The following is a 20,707-nucleotide window of genomic DNA, read 5'->3' as shown; positions in this document are numbered from 1 at the left end:
AATTTGAGTAAGATTTGTATCAACGTCAATATGCTAGTCTTGATGTTGTATGACAGTTTTACAAGATGTTATCATTGAGGGAAATTGACAAAGGATACATAGAATTTCTCTGTATTACATTTTACAACCACATGTGAATCTAAAATTATCTCAAAATAAAAAGTTTAATTAATAATAAATAAAATAATAAAAAAAAAAACCTTTTGACCAAAAAAAAAAAAAAAAAACCACTGAGCAGAAGAAAATAAAAGAAAAAAAGGGATTATAGTATGCAGAAGACACAAAGCCTAACCTAGCACTAACTACTTACTTTTTTTTTTTCTTTGAGATGGAGTCTCACTCCCATCATGCAGGCTGGAGTGCAGTGGCATGATCTTGGCTCACTGCAACCTCCACCTCCCAGGTTCAAGCAATTCTCCTTCCTCAGCCTCCCAAGTAAGTGGGATTACAGGCGTGCACTACCACGCCTGGCTAATTTTTGTATATTTAGTAGAGACGGGGTTTCATCATGTTGGCCAGGCTGGTCTTGAACTCCCGACCTTAGGTGATCCACCTGCCTCGGCCTCCCAAAGTGCTAGGATTACAGGTGTGAGCCACTACACTCGCCCCTAAAAATTTAACTCAAGCCAATAGAAGCATATTAATCACACTCATTTCTCACTAAATTTGAATAAAAATATCAAATCAGGCAACAAGAAAATGAGATTTTAAAACAATTTCTGAATGAATAAAACAAATTAAAAGAATATAGAGCTAATATTAAATTAAAACAATAAAAACTGGTGAATATTAAATTACTGACAGTATTACAAATAAAAAAACTATATAGGAGACAATATATGTGGTAGATAAACATAATCCAATATAAGAAGAATTGATGTATCTGAATTGAAAAACTACAAAATAGAAGATATATTCAAAGATGTAATACAAGAGAATTATCTGAATTTTAAGATATCACTGAAACTGCAGATAAAAAGTGAACCATGTTCCAGGAACATTCCAATTCAATTAATATCAAAGTTTACCCTATGTACAGTATTGAACTTGAAGAAAATCTTCAGGCATCTGCCAGGCAAAATAAATTACCTAGAAGGAAGAAAATCAAGTTGGTTTCAGACTTGCTGCAACATCATTCACTGCCAAAAAATAATAAAGCACTGAAATAAGGTTTACTCACTATAAAAATATGGCTCTGTGTACATCTTACTCCAGACAAGCATAGGCAATAGAAACAATAAAGCAGAAGACTGAAGCTGTAAATTTGTGTCATGGCAATATAACAAAGAACGGAATGAGAGAAAAATTTAATGAGCTCATTTTCTGAAACCGCAGGTAGTATGAAATTAACAAGAAATATCAGTAGTTTAGGGGATACAATACAGATATTATCAATCAGCAATTACTTTTGTGTTCAGAATTTTACCGCAACCCTCCACAGCCCTATAAATATGTCTCACTTTATGGACAGAAGTTCAATGCTCAGTGAGGTTAACTTGCTCTGAATCATACAGGTAGGCCCATAATTTGAACTCCGTTCTACCTAACTCAAGACCAATTTTTACTTAACAAATCATGTAATCTTATGTCTAGATGGTGAAATTATACATGGTTTCAATGTTCTTCTTTTGGCCTATTTTCTTCTAAAGTTTCAACAATAACATATGCTGCTTTTGCTATTTTTTTTTAAAAGTAGGAATCTTAAAAGATTCACACAAAGGTTATTTTTCATAGGAGCAATATATGATCTCTAATCTTTGGAATTTTAACTTTCATAATGCCAGGATAGTGGTTGAAACTGATTGGTTATTTTTCTCACCTTTTTACTCTTTTTTTGTGGGGATGTGGCAAGGGAGAAGTAGGTTAAATACAAAATAAATTCAGAAATAATAACAACAAGTTCAGAAATTAAACTGGCTGCGTTTTACTAGTCTAGACTGACACAGTCTGTTTTCTGGAAATCTGTCTAAGCCTTCTGTCTTTTTTTTTTTTTAACTGTTTGAGTAACAGTTGAACACACATACACACACTGCCACTGCTTCCACTTGGCACAGTGAGGCTGTATGGATTGAGGCAATGGAGAGATCCAGGGCTCACCCTGATCCAGGGTAAATGCCACAGGGGCAGGCAAAAGTCTTCCCACATAGAATACACCCATCATGAGCCTGGTCAGAAATAAGCATCCTCTGGAAGGAGACAAGATGCAGACGTGCGATGACAGACTCAAATGGGCACATTCAAATCTCACCAGAAAAACAGCCTCTGTCTGTCAAGTTCCTTGAACTTTGAGTTACTGGCTGAGGTGCCAAGCAAAGGGCTCCGCCAAGTCCTGAGCAGAACTCCTTTCCTCTCCAAAGAGCCAGTAAGGAATCAACGACGAAGAATCTGCCAATTTTCTGTCACTTGGAGAGTTTCCAAGCTTAGGATCCTGTTCAAGGAACCAAAGTCCAAGAGGCCTGTGTAAGAAGAGCAAACAGAACTCTCTTAACTCTTACAAAATATCACTAAAATATGTCGGAAATGCTGTGAGGAAATTACATACTTTTAATTGCCAGGTCAGCAAAAGTGGGTGGTTAGTAGAGAAAAGTGATCTTGTGAGCTGGCAAGTTGTTTTTCCATTCCTCCTTCCGTGTATTTGTGTGGGGTAAGTCATTTTAAACAATTTCCTCTGACTTGGAAGTTTGGAAACATAATGGAATTCAAAACACAGTGTTTTATTTTTTTCTTGGTGGTTGTTGTTCCTCAGAAGTCAGTGAGGGAGGAGAGAGTGGGAGGTGGAGAGATTTAATGTCCCAAACAGATTTAAAAACTGAAGTTTAAGAAAATTTCCCTCCCACATAAATAGGATTTTTCATGGTATAGGGCTGTTTGTGGTTCTCTCTCAATGCTCCAGGTTTTAAAGGGGTGCTCTTTAAGTAACCTCTCTGATCATGTAAATAATGAGACAACTGCAAGAAATCATCTTTGAAGAAGTGATGATTTTACCAGAACAGAAGCTCAAATAATTTCATTGTAATATTTTGAAAGATTGAAAGAAATACGCTTTATTTACTTTCTTAGACTAAAAAAAATCAATTTTGAAAACAAGAAAAAATAACTGAATGCTTAATAACCAGCCAACCAAGAGCCCTTTGTAACTTCGGTCATGGTGAATGGATTAAATGAACTCTCACCTCATTTGTAAGCAGAACTTAAATTTCTTCCCTCACCTGTTGTGGAGGGAAGGAGAGAGTGGCTGGCGAAATGAACGTCCCTGGATTTAGTTTTCCTAAATCAATGGTCCTTGAGATCTTTCCTTAACTTTCAAGCTATCCCGGACATTCTCTTTTCTACGGCTGTGGTTAAGTTACAACTCGTGTGTGTGTGTGTGTGTGTGTGTGTGCATGCACGCGTGCGTGTAGAAAGAGGAACTTCTCTGAAAGAAACAACATGGTTTGCAGAGATAAGCTCCATCTAATACAAATACAGAGAAAGATGGTGCTGCTGCTAAAACAAACCCTTTAAGCATCTCAGGGTGAATCACAGAGAGCACATTTCCAATGTCCCACCGGAGAGTTTTGCTTCTTAGAGCTATGGCTTCTCATCCATGTTTCTTTGAATCAATGGTCTTTGCATCATTGGGATCGCTTTCTCAGAACAAAGGGACAAGTTATACCAGGGGGCAGTCAAGTCTCTACTTTTATTTGTGAGACCCAAATACATGCTGATCTCCTGTGGTCTCATCTCTATGTTTAAGGAGTACCAGTCCAGCTGCCAAATAGGAATTAAAGAGGATTCGAATCTATACTTCTCTCTCCCCTCCCTCAGGGGTTCTAATCAAGAGCCATCAAAGCCTCTACCTCCTTTTCTGCCAATTCTCCCCTTACCCTAGGTCTCCAGCAATCCCCAAGAGCCTCTAACTTGTAAAATCCAAAATTCCCTCTTCCAATACAGTCCACACGGCTTCTCTCTGCTTAGCCCCCTGGCCTACCTTCTCTCCCTTTTAGTGATATAGATCATCATTGCCACCCTAAGCCATTAGCCCCATTCACTCACTTCCTTTCCATCAACCTTTCCATTTCTCTGGTCTACCCTCTTCCAGTCTCCCAATTCTGCCTAATAAACTGCCCAGGAATCCAGCTGGCAAGGACTCTCATTTAGTAGTTGGAGACCGAGTTGCAGAAGAAAATGTATGCATGAGGCAAGGGCTTGGGATAAAGGAAGCTGGACAACTTCACCTATAAACAACTCCACCCACCACACTTGCAAGACAGAAAAACAGCTTGTAAACATAGCTGATAACTGTATTTTCCCCCAGCTTCTAGAGCACGTATCAGGGTTTCTTTAGCCCTAGAGCCTGCTGCAAATCTGCATTTTATTTCCCTTTTCTAAGGGAGCATTTGCTAGAAAGGAGTTTCTAAGCACCAAGCCTAGACAAGGAGCAAGGAAGTAGCAAGGGTCTGTGGCAGCTCATGTCTTATTCCCTGTCTCTTCTCCCTTCTATGTTCTGACTCCAAGAATTACAGCTTTTTCCTGTGTGCAATCCATAGACCTCACATCTAGCCTATCATGGTCAGAATATTGGCAGGTGAAGAAGGGTTGAGGGTGACATGAAAATGAGAAGTGTCCCACAGAGCCATTGTGGGTTGCACTACTAGCTATCAGCTCATTATTCTTTCTCTCTGGAGTCACGCCTTGGAAAGTGCGTATCAAGACTACTCTAGAATCAGAGCTACCACCAGACAAGGTGGGACTGAATATTATAGCCTCCTTTCCTGAAATCTGTTGTACTGCCCAACAAAAACGTCCATCCCCACCAAAGCACCCTGACTACTCTTTTTAATTGCACCCAGGAATGTTAAAAAAAAAAAAAAAAAAAAGAGGAAGGCTCTTGGTGTGAACTCTCTCTCTCAAACTGAAGCTTGGATTACTTCACAAACTAGAGCTTGCAAAGTCATGCATGCTGTACTAAATTCATTGAATTTCTTCTTACCACAGAATATCAACCTACCATTGACTTCAGGCTGGTTTTGTGTACACTAGTCCATTGCTTAGAATTTTATGAAAAGGTTGCTGTATCTCCTTCTAACTTACTATACACATGTATACACGTTTTCCTTCTACACCACCTCTTCCATGTTGCCTACATAATTCCTGCACTCATCCCTCATGTTCTTACCAGCCAGGCCTCAGCTAACTTCTTCCTGAGTCCACCTTTTCTTTTTCTTGGCATTTTACATTTTATGTTTTCAGTTATTTAATAGTTTTAACAATTATGTTACACAGAACCCCAAATTATCCACAAACACCATAGGTACCTCATTTTGAAAAGGATATTTTTGATAAAGATGACTGGCTAAGAAATAAAGCAAGAAAAGCAACACCCAAAATGTGTACCCCAAGCTCATTTTGGAGGTATTTAGTGGACAGTCTCTCTTGAATCCTAAGCAGGCTGGTCATTCTTGGCCCAGAATTCTCAAATAATGATTTGCATCTGAAATTTCCCGTAAGGCTTTGCAATGTTCCATTCATACCTATGACAGTCCAGAACAATACTAATCCAGAAGCGTTTTTAGGTAATTGAGAGTCCACCTTTTCAATCTTGACTTTTCTATCTTCTCCTAGCCTTTATCCCTGCCATTGACCATCATTGACAACAATGATTTAGTGCTTACTATGTAATTTAAGACTTTACCCTATGAGGTATGTATTACCATGATCCCTTTTTTTAAATTGTGGTAAAATACACATAACATAAAACTTACTATGTTAACCATTTTTAAAGTGCACAATTCAGTGGCACTTAGTGTGTTCACAATATTGCACAGCTGGGTGTGGTGACTCACACCTATAATCCCAGCACTTTGGGGAGCTGAGAAGGGAGGATCACTTGAGCCCAGGAGTTTGAGACCAGCCTGGGCAACATAGGGAGATCTCCATCTCTACAAAAAATAAAAAATTAGCGGGGTGTGATGGTGTGTGCCTGTGGTCCCAACTACTACGGTGGCTGAGGCGAGAGGATTGCTTGCCCCTGGAGGTCAAGGCTGCAGTAAGCTGTAATCATGCCACTACTCCAGACTGGGCAACAGAGCAAGATTCTGTCTTCAAAAACAAAAACACACACACATACACGATATTGTGCAAGCATCACCACTATCTAGCTCCAGAACATTTTTATCACCCCCCCCAAAAAAAAACCCTATACCCACTGATACCTACTGCCCTCCCATCAGCCACTGGCAATCACTAACTGGCTTTCTATCTCTACCAATTTTCCTATTTCTTATAAATTCAATTATATAATGTGATTAAATATCGTATGATTTTTGTGTCTGGCTTCTTTCATGCAGCACAATGCTTTTGAGGTTCATCCATGTTGTAACAATGTATCAGTATTGCATTCCTTTTATGGCTAAATAATACTCCAGTGTAGGATATACTGCATTTTCTTTATCCATTCACAAGTTGATAGACATTTGGGTTGCTTCCACCTTTTAACTATTATAAATAGTGCTGCTTTAAACATTCACATACAAGTTTTCATTTGAACACCTGTTTGCAATTCTTTTGGATATACCCACAAAAGTGATATTACTGGATCATATTTTAATTCTATATTCAGCTTTTTTTTTTTTTTTTTTTTTGGAACAGAGTTTCACTCTTTCACCCGGGCTGGAGTGCAGTGGCGCAATCTCGGCTCACTACAACCTCTGCCTACTGGGTTCAAGTGATTCTCCTGCCTCAGCTTGCCTCAGCTTCCTGAGTAGCTGGGATTACAGGCACATGCCACCCACCTGGCTAATTTTTGTATTTTTAGTAGAGATAGGGTTTCACCATGTTGGTCAGGCTGGTCTCGAACTCCTGACCTCAGGTGATCCACCTGCCTCGGCCTCCCAAAGAGCTGGGATTACAGGCGTGAGCCACCGCACCCAGCCTATATATTTAACTTTTGAGGAACTGCCAAACCTTTCCACAGAGGTTGCATCATCTTACATTCTCACCAGCAATGTATGAGGGTGCCAATTTCTTCACATTCTTGCCAATGCTAGTTATTTTCTCCCCTTTTTTTATAGCTGTCCTAGTGGGTGTGAAGTGGTAGCTCATTGTTCTGTGGTTTGTATTTCCCTGGTGGCTAATGATAAATGTTTGTGCATCTTTCCATGTGCTTTTTGGCCATTTGTATATCTTCTTTGGAGGAATATCTATACAAGTTCTTTGCCATTTTTTAAGAGGTAGGGTGTTGCTCTGTTGCCCAGGCTGGAGTGCAGTGGTGTGATCATAGCTCACTGCAGCCTCGACCTCTTGGACTTAAGCCATCCTCCCACCTCAGCCACCCCAGAGTAGCAGGCACATTGCAGTCCCTCAAAAGTTAAGTACAGAGGCTGGGTGTGATGCCTTACGCCTGTAATCCTAACACTTTGGGAGGCCAAGGTGGGCGGATCACCTGAGGTCAGGAGTTCAAGACCAGCCTGGCTAACATGGTGAAACTCCATCTCTACTAACAATACAAAAATTAGCTGGGCATGGTGGCATGTGCCTGTAATCCCAACTACTCAGGAGGCTGAGGCAAGCTGAGGCAGGAGAATCACTTGAACCCAGTAGGCGGAGGTTGCAGTGAGCCAAGATTACACCACTGCACTCCAGCGTGGGTGACAGAGTAAGACTCTGTCTAAAAAAGAAAAAAAAAAAAAAAGCTAAATATAGATTTAAAATATAATCCAGTAAACCTGGGATTACAGGTGCATACCACTGCACTCAGCTAATTTTTTAATTTTTGGGAGACATGGGGTCTTACCATATTGCCCAGGCTGGTCTCGAACTCTTGGCCTCCAACAATCTGCTCACCTTGACCTTCCAAAGTGCTGGGATTACAGGCATAAGCCATCGTACCCAGTCCCTTTGCCAATTTTAAAAATTGAATTGTTTGGTTTTCTATAAACAAAATCTAATTTTTCAAGAAAAAAATAAAAGTGCAGAGAGTTCAGGTCACACAGCAAGCAGACAGCAAGCTGAGATTTGAACCCAGGTAGTCTGGTTCTGTTGCTGTTAGCTTCTGCACTAGAACTCCTCGTTGTACAAATCCCTGCTGCCTGAAAATGACTAAAAAGAGGTCTACATTGGTGTCCATTCATCTCAAAATGTCTATCTGTGAGGACTGCTTCTCAGTTTTTTAAAAATCACCATTATGCCGGTAATCCCAGCACTTTGGGAGGCCCAGGTGGGTGGATCACGAGGTGAAGAGATCGAGACCATCCTGGCCAACATGGTGAAACCCATCTCCACTAAAAATACAAAATTTAGTGGTGGCACGTGCCTGTAGTCCCAGCTACTCAGGAGGCTGAGACAGGAGAATCACTTGAACCTGGGAGGCAGATGTTGCAGTGAGCCGAGATCACGTCACTGCACTCCAGCCTGGTGACAGAGTAAGATTCCATCTCAAAAAAAAAAAAAAAAATCACCATTACAAATTACAAATTATTCTTTTGGGTTGGGCCAGGCATCTCCCTGATGGAAGGGAGGAAAGTGAGATTTACCAAGTCCTTATCACTGCTCTAGGGATTTTCACAGATGCTACAATTTTTCATTTCACTCCTATAGCAACCTGTTATTATTACTGTTAGACTGGAGATGAAATGAAGACAGAAAAGTTAACTTTCATGTCCAACCTTGAAAGGCGGCAATCTGAACCAACACCCCTAGCTATATGATGTGTAGATGCTCTATTCAAAATGCAGATGCTGCTGAAAATCCTATACTATTTTACTTCTGAGTGCATTGACCAAGACCACACATAATCAACCACTTGATCTGGAGTCAGACTCCTGGTTTCAGGTTTAAGTTTCTCATTAGTGATGTGATCTAGGCAAAATTTTTTAACTTCTAAGATTTAGTGTTCCCATTTATAAAACATTCATATGAATACTACCTGAGGCATCCATGTAAAGACCCTAACAGAGCCTAAATTTAAGAGATGAAGATGGCAATGATGACCACAAGGAGTAATGACGGTTCCTAGCGGTACCCTTTGCTTGCCCTATGTTACTGCTAAAACCTGTACCTCCTCTGTGCAGGGCACAAAAACATGCAGCTCAGTTCACTTGGAGAAATAACACCAGTAGTTTCCAAAGAGTGGTAGCATTCTTTGAAAATAAAGATCAAAACAGGCAATCTAGTGTCTATGGTTGAAAAAACCAGTCTCTGACCTCATTGCTAAACATGAGTAAAACGAGAAATCAGGCCCTGATTCAAGTCAGCACACTTTATAAGAAAATGAAGTGAAAGGCTGCAGGTTGGGAGATTAAGCTGAACTATCTTCTACAGAAGAGTTCCCAGCTCTTCATCCCAAGTACCCCTCCTGGAGAATGGCCGAGCTGACACAGTCTGTGGACTTGCTGGCTTGTTTGTTTGCTTTTTTGTTTGTTTGATCATCACACATTTTACACTTCCAAACCAGGGTTTCCTGTACGGCACTGATTTTCAGGTATACTGGTGTGCACAGGAGAAAAGAAAAAAAAAAAAAAGGAGGCCAGGAGTGGTGGCTCATGGTTGTATACCCAGCATTTTGGGAGGCTGAGGCAGAGGATTGCTTGAGCCCAGGAGTTTGAGACCAGCCTGGATAACATAAGGAGACCCCATATCTACAAAAAATAAAAATAAAAAAATTAGCCTGGCATGGTAGCGCGTGCCTGTAGTCCTGGTTACTCAGGGGGCTGAGGTGAGAGAATTTCGAGTTTGGGAGGTTGAGGCTGCAGTGAGCCATGACTGCACCACTACACTCCAGTGTGGGCGACAAGAGTGAGACCCTGTCTCAAAAAAAAAAAAAATGAAAACAAAACAAAGAAAAGAAAAAAGGGGGGCTGCAATTGTCAATCTGGCATCCAGAGAGCTGAGTTCATGAGACTGCTTCAGCCTTGCTGGGTTTCCATTTCCCTTATCTATAAAATGAGTGATCCAATAGATTCCTCACAGAGCTAATGATTTATGATTCTTATTGGTTAAGGACTACTTTGTGGCTTTCTAGAAATATAAATCATCAACATACTACATTGTATTTTGATGGCTCTTGAAAGTAGGCAGTGAGGGGTGGACATGAGTCAAGCCAGGGCAGAAGAAGTTTGGCATTTGTAGGTGAAGATGAATGTACTCAAAATCCTGCCCTAATTTTGGAAGGAAATGCTGCAAAATGGTAATTTATTTACTTATAATAGACAGCCAGATTGTCTAGCTATAATAGACAGCCAGATTAGCCTAGTTTGGGAATGTGTTAGCTGTTTAGGTTGTGGCTATGGTTGCTGAGGGAAAAAAAAAAGGTCTAAAATGCTTTGGGGGAATCTAATTTGAAAGAAACAAATGGATTACATTTTCCTAATTTAGCAGGCAGTTAACTGTGACTCATCCTCCTCTCTCTGCTCATGTGATCGGGATAGTAAATACGATATTGACAAGAAAATCTAGCCCTCACGTCAGCAGATGCCAGCCCTCCTCAGACTGAAACTGCAGTGAAAATGTGCTTGTTTCCTGTTTTCTTTGCATAACCAAATTGCAGGGACTGTGCCAGTGTCTATTATTGTGTCCTACGTGAAAAGGGGCTGATTGCTAATTTCTAACTTATGAACTGCAAATATTATGGAGAACACTCATGCCTTCTATTTCCTGCTTTTACACAGGCCAGAGTCAAAATGAATAGAGATAAGTAATAGGTGCTTATCCTCCTCCAATTCCTGAGACAAGCTGCTCACGCTCTTGAAAATCTCATCTTTCAAGGTTCCTTATAGCAGCAAGAATACTGAGGAAAATAAGCACAAGTGCATAGCCCAGCTCTGCCTCTTACTATCTGTATGACTTTCGGGAATTTACTGACCCTCTTGTTGTCTAGTTTCCTCATATAAAATGAAGAGAAAAATATATTTATTTCATCCAATTGTTGAAACCAAATGGTAATATTTTTAAGGCATTTGTAAGCATTGTTATCTGTTGGGTAAACAGTCAAGAGATGGTAACCGGCATCACAGCTAACATTCACTGGGGTGAGTTGTAACAGGGACAGCAATACAGACATGTGCCCACCAACATAAGGGACAGAAATAAAAAGACAGATACTCACATAGTGAAAAACCACCCCACTCCAGGCAAGGTGACAGGCAGAGTCTTTTGTTGACTCAAAGGGAAAATGTGGAGTCATTTACTGTGTTTTGAACAAAGGGACTCCTTGAGATGTTGATGTTGCTGCGTTTGATCAATGAGTTGTAATGTTACACAGGCAGCAGGAATACATCTGTCTTGTGTTTGGTCTAATATTGAAGCACACCAGGGAGCACCCTCATAGCATGCTGGTGTGGTAGTTAAGCTCTTTGCATTATTTGTCTAATGAGAAAAGGAATGGGTTGTGAAGTTGCAATTTCCAAAAAGCACAAATAGTAAAACTGGAGAAGCCTCTCCTCTCTTCCCTTTCCCTTCCTCTCATCTTCATCTCAGTAAACCAAAAATATTTTTCCTGATAGCCTGTTATAAAGCTTGACTTCTGGATACTAATGATTTATGTTTGATCTCAAGAGTTTGAAAACTTCAAGAATCTTCTGATATAACTGTGATCTGAGAGACCAAAATAGATGCCCCTTTCTCAGCTAAGATGGACCCTAGTTAAGGGAATGAAAGTTACCTATGAGCCAAGGGTTCAGGCCTGGCTGGCATGGTAACTTCCTAAATTCCTACAGCTACAAGAAAAAATTTATACCCTTGCTAAACTTCCTAACAATAGGAGCTATCAGGCAAAGTGTCAGAGACTTCCTAACTCTGATTTACAACCCAGGTCACTGTAACTCTGATTGGATAGAGGACCAGTCTTACAAACATTCTTTCTTGATAAGCAACTGCAAACCTCAAGCCAGTTTCAGCCAGCTTAATAGAGACTGCACACAAACTGTCTGTGTCCTATAGTTCACCTTTTGCTGTAAAGATCCAAATTCCACCTCATTTTAATGCTGAAACCCCACCTCAGAGTGAATGTGGGATGTATATTACATGTATGTTTACCCATTGCACATGTGCTCAACTTCCTTCATAAATATGTACAGCTTTATCCCCAAACCTGCTCAATGTGTAGGATTCTATTGCATGATGCTGGACCTGGGAGGCATAAAACCCAACCTGCCCTTTCCCTCTTTGAAGAGAGAGCACCTTCGGTCCATGCTGAAGACCATCTCTTCCTGGTTTGCAGACTGATACCGCCAATAAAGCTCTCCTTTCTACTATTTAGCAATTCTAGGGATCTTTTGGAAGACAAAATGCAAATCCACTGGAAGAGGTAACACCCAAATCATAGTGTGAAAGGAACTTAAAGAAAATCTAATGCAATGCTTTTATTTTTCCAACTTCAATAATAAACCCAAAAGGGCTGAGTAATTTGATTACAGCTACACAATGAGAGGGTGCCAGAGATGGAAGAAGATTCTAATTTTTCTGGCTCCCAGTCACATATTATTTCTTCTGCCCATTCAGAACCATCAACAGCTATGAATATCCTTGGGGAAGAAGAGCAAGATTAGCCATAACACTAGTTTTCAGACTTGGCATGGACCAGAGATACCGTTCTCTTACTAGATACACATATTGTTCCTACGAGACTTTATTTCAAGAGTATTCTGTGATTTAAGATACATGGTTTCATGGCATTCTTGTACAGCCATGAAGATGCCCTGGTCATCAGTCTTTGCGGAAGAAAATAGAATGTGTTGCGACAAAAGGTGGAGAAAAAAATCCAGGCTTCTCAGCTCTGGAGAGGGCAAGCTTAAAAGTTACCATGATGAGAGAGGCCTGCACAGTGAAAGCAGTGTAAGACCCTTGGAAGTTTGGGAGCAGAGGAGAAGCTAAGAGGGAGGGGAATAAGAGACCAAAAGGCCACAAAGATGTTTTTGGCCTCATTTACATTGTAAATTTGAGTGTATTTCAGTCTGGATTCTTAATAGTTTGCAACAGAAATGCACCCTGACTATTTTACATAAAAGGTAAGTGATTGTAAGTATGTCAGGATCTCAGAGAATCAGCTGTAGGCTTGGAACCCGCAGGCATTAGGGGCAATGTGAGAGGCAGCCCTCAGGACCCACAGCAGGAATGGGCAGCATTTCTACCCATCTCTAACATCTTTGTGTCATCTACTCATGATTCACAGTCCCAGAGGGGAGCACCGACTGGCCAAACAAGGTTGCACACTCACTTCCTGGCGGGGCAGCTTCCCTAGTCAGAGGTAAGCATTACCCTCTGCCAAGACAACATTTGGGGGCAAAAGCAATTTTCCAAAAGGAAATAGGTGCCGTGGGCTGTGGAGTCTGGATATGGGACAGATGAAAAGCAAAAAGCAGCTGGTAGGGACTCTGTCCCTGAGTCTAAGTGAGATTTAAAGCATAGAATATATGTAGAAAATTGATATGGTGACCCCACCAGAGGAGTGTCCTCGGAGAGCTCATTAGGAGGAGAGAAAGATCCAGGCTCAATGAGATCTACCAGGGAACAAACGCACCTCTTAGTCAGTGGACAGGAGAAAGATTCTGGATACAGAATGGCATTTGTCATATGGCGTTGAGCCCTGGCCTGATCCCCATGCACTGGTAGTTGAATCTCATGGACAGTAGAGGGACTGTAAATAAAAAGTGAAAGAGCTTTTTTACATTTTAAAGAACATTGAGACAGCTGTAGACATCAGGGCACCAGGGCACACAAAGCACTGCTGAGGTTAAGACAGGTGTGAGTTTCTCCTCTTGTGCCACAGACCACTGTATGATACACCTCCCTCTGGCAGAGGGGCCGACAGAGCACAAACAGCTCCCAGAAAGAGGAGATGTGTGGGAGCCCACGTGATCCACCCTCAGGCACCAAGACCCTGCTTATGAAGGGAGAAACACAAGCCACTGATTTCTAAGTATTATCATCAGTGTGACCTCATTAGAATCCTCAGTCTGATGAGGAAAAATTCAATCCACTCTCTAAAGCAAACCCTGAAGAGAGGTGAAAAGGGCAGACTAGCTGGAATATTCAGGACTCCCCCTTCTTACTCTATGAGTAATCCTGGGCAAGTTACAGAATGCCTTTGAGGTTCAATTTCCTTGATTGTTAAACGGAAATCCTAATTCCATGGGTGATTGTGAAAAGTAAATGAGATGAGAGGTCAAACCCAGCCTAAGCATGTGGTAGTAGTACTCAATACATGGAAGATACACACCTGAATAATAGTCACCATAAAATGCTCATGATTCATTGGATGCTTCCTCTGCACAGACACAGTGTTGTTCTAGCTCTGCAATCAGACATCCTGTGTTCAAATCCTGTACCTTCTCCTTAGTCGCTAGCTCTCTGAGTTCTCAGGGTCCACTTCTCTGGTATTACTCTCCTCATGCGATTGTTGAGAAGATTAGCTGAGATAAAGGATGTAAAACACAGAACAATACCTGTCACGTGCTAGGCTCTTAAGAAATGTGAGCTCTTATTGTTGCTATTATTATCCTCAGTACACTCCTCCCAGTATTTGCCCAATTGGGTTAAAGTAACAAGGAGTGACTGAAGATGCTGACATCAGGGAGGAGTGGGAGGGAAGGGGGAGACAAAAGGAGCTGGGGGACAGGGATAAGAGAAGAACTTTCCATGTTGATATTTGATCATGGAGGATGGGCTCCCAAGTCACAGTCATGCACCTGTTTTGGTTCTAGCACTTCCTACCTAGAAGAGCTCTGTTAATGTGATTTTTTGCTAAATATGACTGATCTTAGGAGGAAAATACTCACTTAGTACTCTCTAGGTGTGAGGATTGCTCAATGAATATTATACTAGATATTCAGGCAGGACTTAAGGAAGGAGAGCCTGATTTTCGGTGATTCCAGTGCAATGATCAGTTAATGGATTAGAAGTATATAGTGCTCAAGGAAAGTTATTTATATACTCGAGATACCCCCAAAGTGCCTGGCACTGAGCAAAAATCTTGAGAGAGAGATGTGAGGAAGAAAAACCCAAAATATCAAAGAGCAAAGAAGCTTACAAATTGTTAAGATTACCAAACCTGACCACTTGCATATTTTCAGGCTCTTAGGTAATGAGTTAAGGAGGCATTTCAAATTAGACAAGTAAAAGAAGATGAGAAAAAAGTTCCAGACAAAAGTTCCAGACAAAGGTAAAATTACTAAACATATAACAAATTCAAAATGGAGAACACACAAAAAAACATGTCATTTAGGAATACTTGGGTGTCTTGTCTTGAACATCTTTGAGATCAGTGAAACAGAGAGATTCAAGGAGACAGCAGGGCTCAAAATCAACACATCTCTATGAGCAGACTGATATTCAAAGAGGAATGGAGCAGAAGTCTTTGTTAATCATAATAAAGAATTTGCTGTATTCAAATGAAATAACAGCAAAGTGGAAGTATGCCAGGGCAATACCAGTTTTCCAAGCAGGAATAAAGAGAACACTAGGAAATTACAGAGCCTTCATCTCAATGTCTGTAATTTGCAAAATAATGGAAACAATAGCAGGGTAAGTTTGCCAAATGCATTTACAAACGAGTATCATTCCCTTTAATCAAGCTAGTGATAACCAACAAGGCTGGAGAGAGGATTGAGGGTCTATGAATCTTTTTTACTTGATGGGACTACGACACAATTAATAATTACATGTGACTTATTTCAATGTAATGTCCAGATAATTTTACATAGAAGTTACCTCTAATGTGCCTATTATGGAAGAAAGTAAAATAAAAAGTAAAGAAAGAAACAAAGTACTATGTGCCGTCTCCATTATATGGGATGTGCTAGTATATATTCCTTTTTGCTTAAAATCCAACAGTGGCATAGCACTAAAAGGGAATTTAAGAGATCAGATAAATCATGCTCCTAGGATTGGATCAAAACCACTTAAGACATATGTATTCCACAGGGCAGGCTGTTCACTGTAGTCGCTCAGAGCCTATTAGCATGTTTAGCTACTCTTCCATAGAATATTCTTCCTTATTGAAACTTGGCTGCATTTTAAGCCCATTTCCCATTGTCTAGTCTTTGGTGAAGACATTAAACAGCCAGCCAGCATTCTCCTAATACTGGAAAACCTGCATTCAGTCCCTGCTGACAGAGTCCATAGATTAAAGGATTTTACTATACTCCTTTTGCATGGATTTTATACTAATTTATTTAATTTGAATACTTACCCCATGAGCACAAGGTGCCCTGAGCTTTGAGGAATTAGACGATCTGGTTCAAAGTATGTCAGAACTGGGTTTAATGGTGCGAGAATGGGCAGGACTTCTAGACCTCTGGGCTGCTGATAGACATCTCTGCTAATTTATGATTTCTCAAATTGTTTTCCATGCCCAGTTAGTTCCACTTTGCAAGTTTCATTCCTTCCATGTCCATAGCAGATGTAAAACATCAGTGCCTGCCCTTCATTGTTTCTCTCCTTTCTTGATCCTTCACTTTGACAAATGGCTTTCTTCATACTTGAGCAATTGAGGTCATTGGATTTAAAATTCCTAAGTTTTCCTTTCACACACACACACAAACCTTTTTCATCTATTTCCTTTCTTACAATTTCAGATGGAGATGTGCTGTTCTTGTTGTTGTAGATCAATGTCTCTAACCCTGGTCCAGAATGCATCCCTCTCCATCTCTTTACCCCTTCACTTTTCCTTTCCACAGGCTGCTTCTTCTTGATGGACAAACATGTTCAACACTCTAACTTCTAAAACCATCCCCCCAAACCCAGTGTCCCCTTCTAGCTACTGACCTTTCTCTCCGCATGGCTTCAAAGACAATTTTCTTAATGGAACAACCTCTACTCATAACTCAGCTTCTTCACTTCCAACCCTGTAACTGGCCTCTCTTTCCTGAAAATGCAGGTAAAGTTACCCTGGTAAAGATTTGCTGCAATTTCCTAACTGCCAAATCCTTATATAGCCTCTTTTTAGTCACTCTGTAGCAACTGATACTTCAGACGACTTTCTCTTTGAAACTCTCAGAAAAGGGAATGCTTACACACTGTTGGTGGGAGTATAAGTTAGTCCAACCATTGTGGAAAGCAGTGTGGCAATTCCTCAAACAGCTAAAAACAGAACTGCCATTCGACCCAGCAATCCCATTATTGTGTATCTACCCATTGGTTATATACCCATTCTACCATAAAGACACATGCACACAAGTGTTCACTGCAGCTCTATCCACTATAGCAAAAACATGGACTCAACCTAAATGCCCATCAATGACAGATTGGATAAAGAAAATGTAATACATATATGCCATGGAATACTATGCAACCATAAAAAAGAATAAGATCATGTCTTTTGTGGGAACATGGATGGAGCTGGAGGCCATCATTTTTAGCAAGTTAACACAGGAACAGAAAACCAGATACTGTATGTTCTCACTTATAAGGGAGAGTTAAATGATGAGAACTCATGGACACAAAGAGGAAACACTGGGGCATACTTGAGGGATGGAGGGCAGAAGGAGGAAGAGGATCAGACAAAAATAACTATTGGGTACTAAATCTAGTACCTGAGCGACAAAATTGAAAGACTTTCTCCGGGGCCTGGAAGCTGGGCAGGGGGTGAATAACTCCTCCCTTCTCAGGCCCAGTCTCAAGGCTCAAGACCACTTGCGCCAGCAGCGTGTGTCAGCAAGATAGCAGAAGCAGGAAGAGAGCTGGCTGGAAGACACATACCCGCTGAAGACCGAGAGAGAAGCCATCTGGGTACTGCGTAGCAGTTACATCAGACTGAGACACTTCCTGTTTACAGGAGACTATAAAGCCCCTGCCCTGTCCTCATTTGGTGCTGATGCCATTTTAGGCCTCAGCCCGTCTACACCCAGGCGCTCATTAAAACAGTGTGTTGCTCCATGCCATCTTGTGTTGTCTCTTGGAGCGCTCTCAGGGTTCGAACCCATACAAAAGCCTTGCATCATACTATCTCCCTTTCGCCCTCATGAGACGCTGCGCAACACCAAAGGTACCCTCTTTTCATAGTCCCTTTGAAATCACGTATGGCTGAACTTTTGTCTTGGGGCCTCCACCCTTACCAGACTCTGAGCCACTCGGGGAATTATCTCCCCTCCTTAATCCAGACACAGTCTTTCATTCTTGAAGCAGGAAATGAGGCCATGCCCCTCCCTGTCAACATCTCCTTGTCCTCTCAACATAACTGTCTTGCAGGCACAGATGTGTTTATCTGCCAACTCGACCCTCACAAAAACTTACAACCAAAGTGGACAGGCCCCTACACTGTGATACTCAGCACGCCAACTGCAGTGAGAGTCCAAGGACTCCCTCACTGGACCCATCGCACCAGGATCAAGCTCACCCCCAAGGCTACGCCTTCCTCCAAAACATTAACAGCAGGCAACACCCTCAGAGTCCCTGTATATAATAACCTAAACAACAACAACAACAAAAGATCCTGAAAGGTAGGAGGAAGCCAAAGATGGCAACAGGACAAATGGCCTCCACAACAGATCATGGAATATTACAGTCCTGCCACTTGGGCTGAGGATGGCTCACGGGGTTATCTCACTCCCTTATATATGCTAAATAGAATAATGAGACTACAGGTGGTTCTAGAGATAATCACTAACCAAACCACCTCAGCCCTGGAAATGCTCGCACAACAACAAAACTAAATGAGCACAGCAATTTATCAAAACAGGCTAGCACTAGACTACTTATTAGCAGAAGGTGGGGTCGGTGGTAAATTCAGTATCTCCAATTGTTGTCTTAACATAGACGATAACAGAAAAGCAGTACTAGAAATCCCTTCAAACATCAGAAAAGTAGCCCACATACCAGCCTAAACCTGGAAGGGATGGGACCCAATAAACCTTCTAGGAGGGTGGTTCTCTAACTTAGGAGGATTTAAAACACTGGAAGGAACAGTAATCTTCATCATTGGGTTCCTCCTATTTCTTCCCCGTGTTATCTCACTAATAATAAAAGCTATTAAAAGTCTTGTTGAAACTACGATTAACCGCCAGACAATCCAGACGATGCTCCTGCTGCAATGACACTATGAATACCAACCCATCTCTCAAGAATACCTCCCAAATTAAATTTTTCTCTGTTTCCAAGGTGCCCCCCACCCCCTATATCACGATTGAAGCAGTCATTGAGAAAGTCGTCCCTTTTCCCTTTTTCCATAACCAAATAGACTTTCCCCAGGGCCTGGAAGCTCAGCAGGGGGTGAATAACTCCTCCCTCCTCAGGCTCAGTCCCAAGGCACAAGGCCACTGACGCCAGTAGCATGCGTCAGCAAGATAGCACAAGCAGGAAGAGAGCCGGCTGGAAGACACATATCCCCTGAAGACCGAGAGAGAGGCCATCCGGGTACTGCGTAGCAGTTACATCAGACTGAGACACTTCCTGTTTACAGGAGACTATAAAACCCCTGCCCTGTCCTCATTTGGTGCTGATGCCATTTTAGGCCTCAGCTCGTCTGCACCCAGGCACTCATTAAAACAGTGAGTTGCTCCACCGCCTCGTGTTGTCTGTTGGCAAGCTCTCGGGGTTCGAATCGATACAAGGGCCTTGCAAAAATAATCTGTACAACAAACCCCTGTGACACAAGTTTACCAATATAACAAACCTGCACACGCACCCCTGAACCTAAAATAAACGTTAAAAAAAAAAAAAACTCTCAATTTTGAAATCCTCCCATTTTCCTGGCTTATAGGTCTTTTCCATCTGTAATCACTTTAATGATCCTAAGGGACTATATTCTGTCTTGGCTTCTCCTGTCTTCTTTGCTTAGGAGATTTCCATCTCTCCCTTCATTCTGACACCTAAATTCCAGAAGATTTCATATTTACATTTCTGCTCTGCTTTCTTTGCCTGCTCAAGACATGTATACCCGACCTTTTTCTAAAACAGCTCCACTTAAATGCTCAACTACCTCCAACTTAAATGATCTGATCTACCTCTCTCTTCTTCTCACTGTCCCTCTGCTGTCTGTATTTTCTCTCAATTGATGGTATCTCATGTGTCGCCTCTCCACTTCATCCGCTTCATCCGCATGCCATGGCCCTCCTTGTCTCATGTCTGGATTACTGTGATAGATTTCTGACTGCTCTCTCTGCCTGTATCCTGGTCTTCCCTTCATCAGTCATCAATGTCCTGCTGGAATGCTTGCTAAAACCAAAATTGAATCATGAGTCTCTCCTCCCAGCCCTTTGGCATCTGCGTTAAGTCCTAATCAGGGTACAAAAAGCCCCTCACAATCTTACCATTGCTGCCTTCTCCACTTTCTCAGGCACTCACCTCCATCATCCTCCTCTCACCCTCCAGCAACATCGTTCTAAACATGCCATTCAGTTTCATCACTATGTGACTTTGTGCCCCAACTCCACTGCCTGAAATGACTTTCAAAGCCCAGAGTAGGTGTCACCTCTTCCACAAAGACTTCCCAGTGAGGGGTTGGGGACGATGGATAATCACTCCCTTCTCTTTCCTGCCTGTGAATCATTCGTATACTTAGACTCTTGGCTTATCCCTCTGTACTGTTAATATTTGTTGATGTATCTGTCTCTCTCTTGGACTCTGAACTCCTTGGGGGTAGAGTGCAGGCATTTATCTTTGTATTCCCTTACACTGTGCCTGTAATATGGCAAATGAATTGAGTTAAATTTAACTAAAGACAAGAAATATTCTGCATAGTGCCCAAGGCTGTGGAGGCCTGTTGGTTAACTTACCTGCCTTCTGCACAGGATAT

At 41.5% G+C, this 20,707-nt stretch overlaps 2 long non-coding RNA genes across 3 annotated transcripts; one reads left to right on the top strand and one right to left on the bottom strand.

Annotated features, from left to right (window-relative positions):
• Positions 1–788: 788 nt before the first annotated feature.
• LOC108519742 (uncharacterized) lies at positions 789–20,445 on the bottom strand. 2 transcript variants are annotated; one of them, XR_001882716.1, is made up of 5 exons: positions 20,257–20,445; positions 14,195–14,387; positions 13,496–13,612; positions 2,249–2,456; positions 789–1,089 (listed from the first exon to the last, which is right to left on the bottom strand). It is a non-coding gene; the product is annotated as an uncharacterized LOC108519742 (long non-coding RNA). The 2 variants fall into 2 exon arrangements; XR_001882715.1 differs by having other exon boundaries at positions 789–2,456.
• On the top strand, positions 2,582–18,117 carry LOC108519743 (uncharacterized). Its single transcript, XR_001882717.1, has 3 exons — positions 2,582–2,644; positions 13,148–13,222; positions 17,583–18,117. It is a non-coding gene; the product is annotated as an uncharacterized LOC108519743 (long non-coding RNA).
• Positions 20,446–20,707: the final 262 nt, after the last annotated feature.

This window comes from Rhinopithecus bieti, unplaced genomic scaffold (genome assembly GCF_001698545.2).
Source record: "Rhinopithecus bieti isolate Rb0 unplaced genomic scaffold, ASM169854v2 scaffold_48197, whole genome shotgun sequence".
NCBI classification, from domain to species: domain Eukaryota; kingdom Metazoa; phylum Chordata; class Mammalia; order Primates; family Cercopithecidae; genus Rhinopithecus; species Rhinopithecus bieti.
The sequence above is the reverse complement of the archived record's forward strand: the minus strand, read 5'-3'. Positions and strand labels throughout refer to the sequence as shown.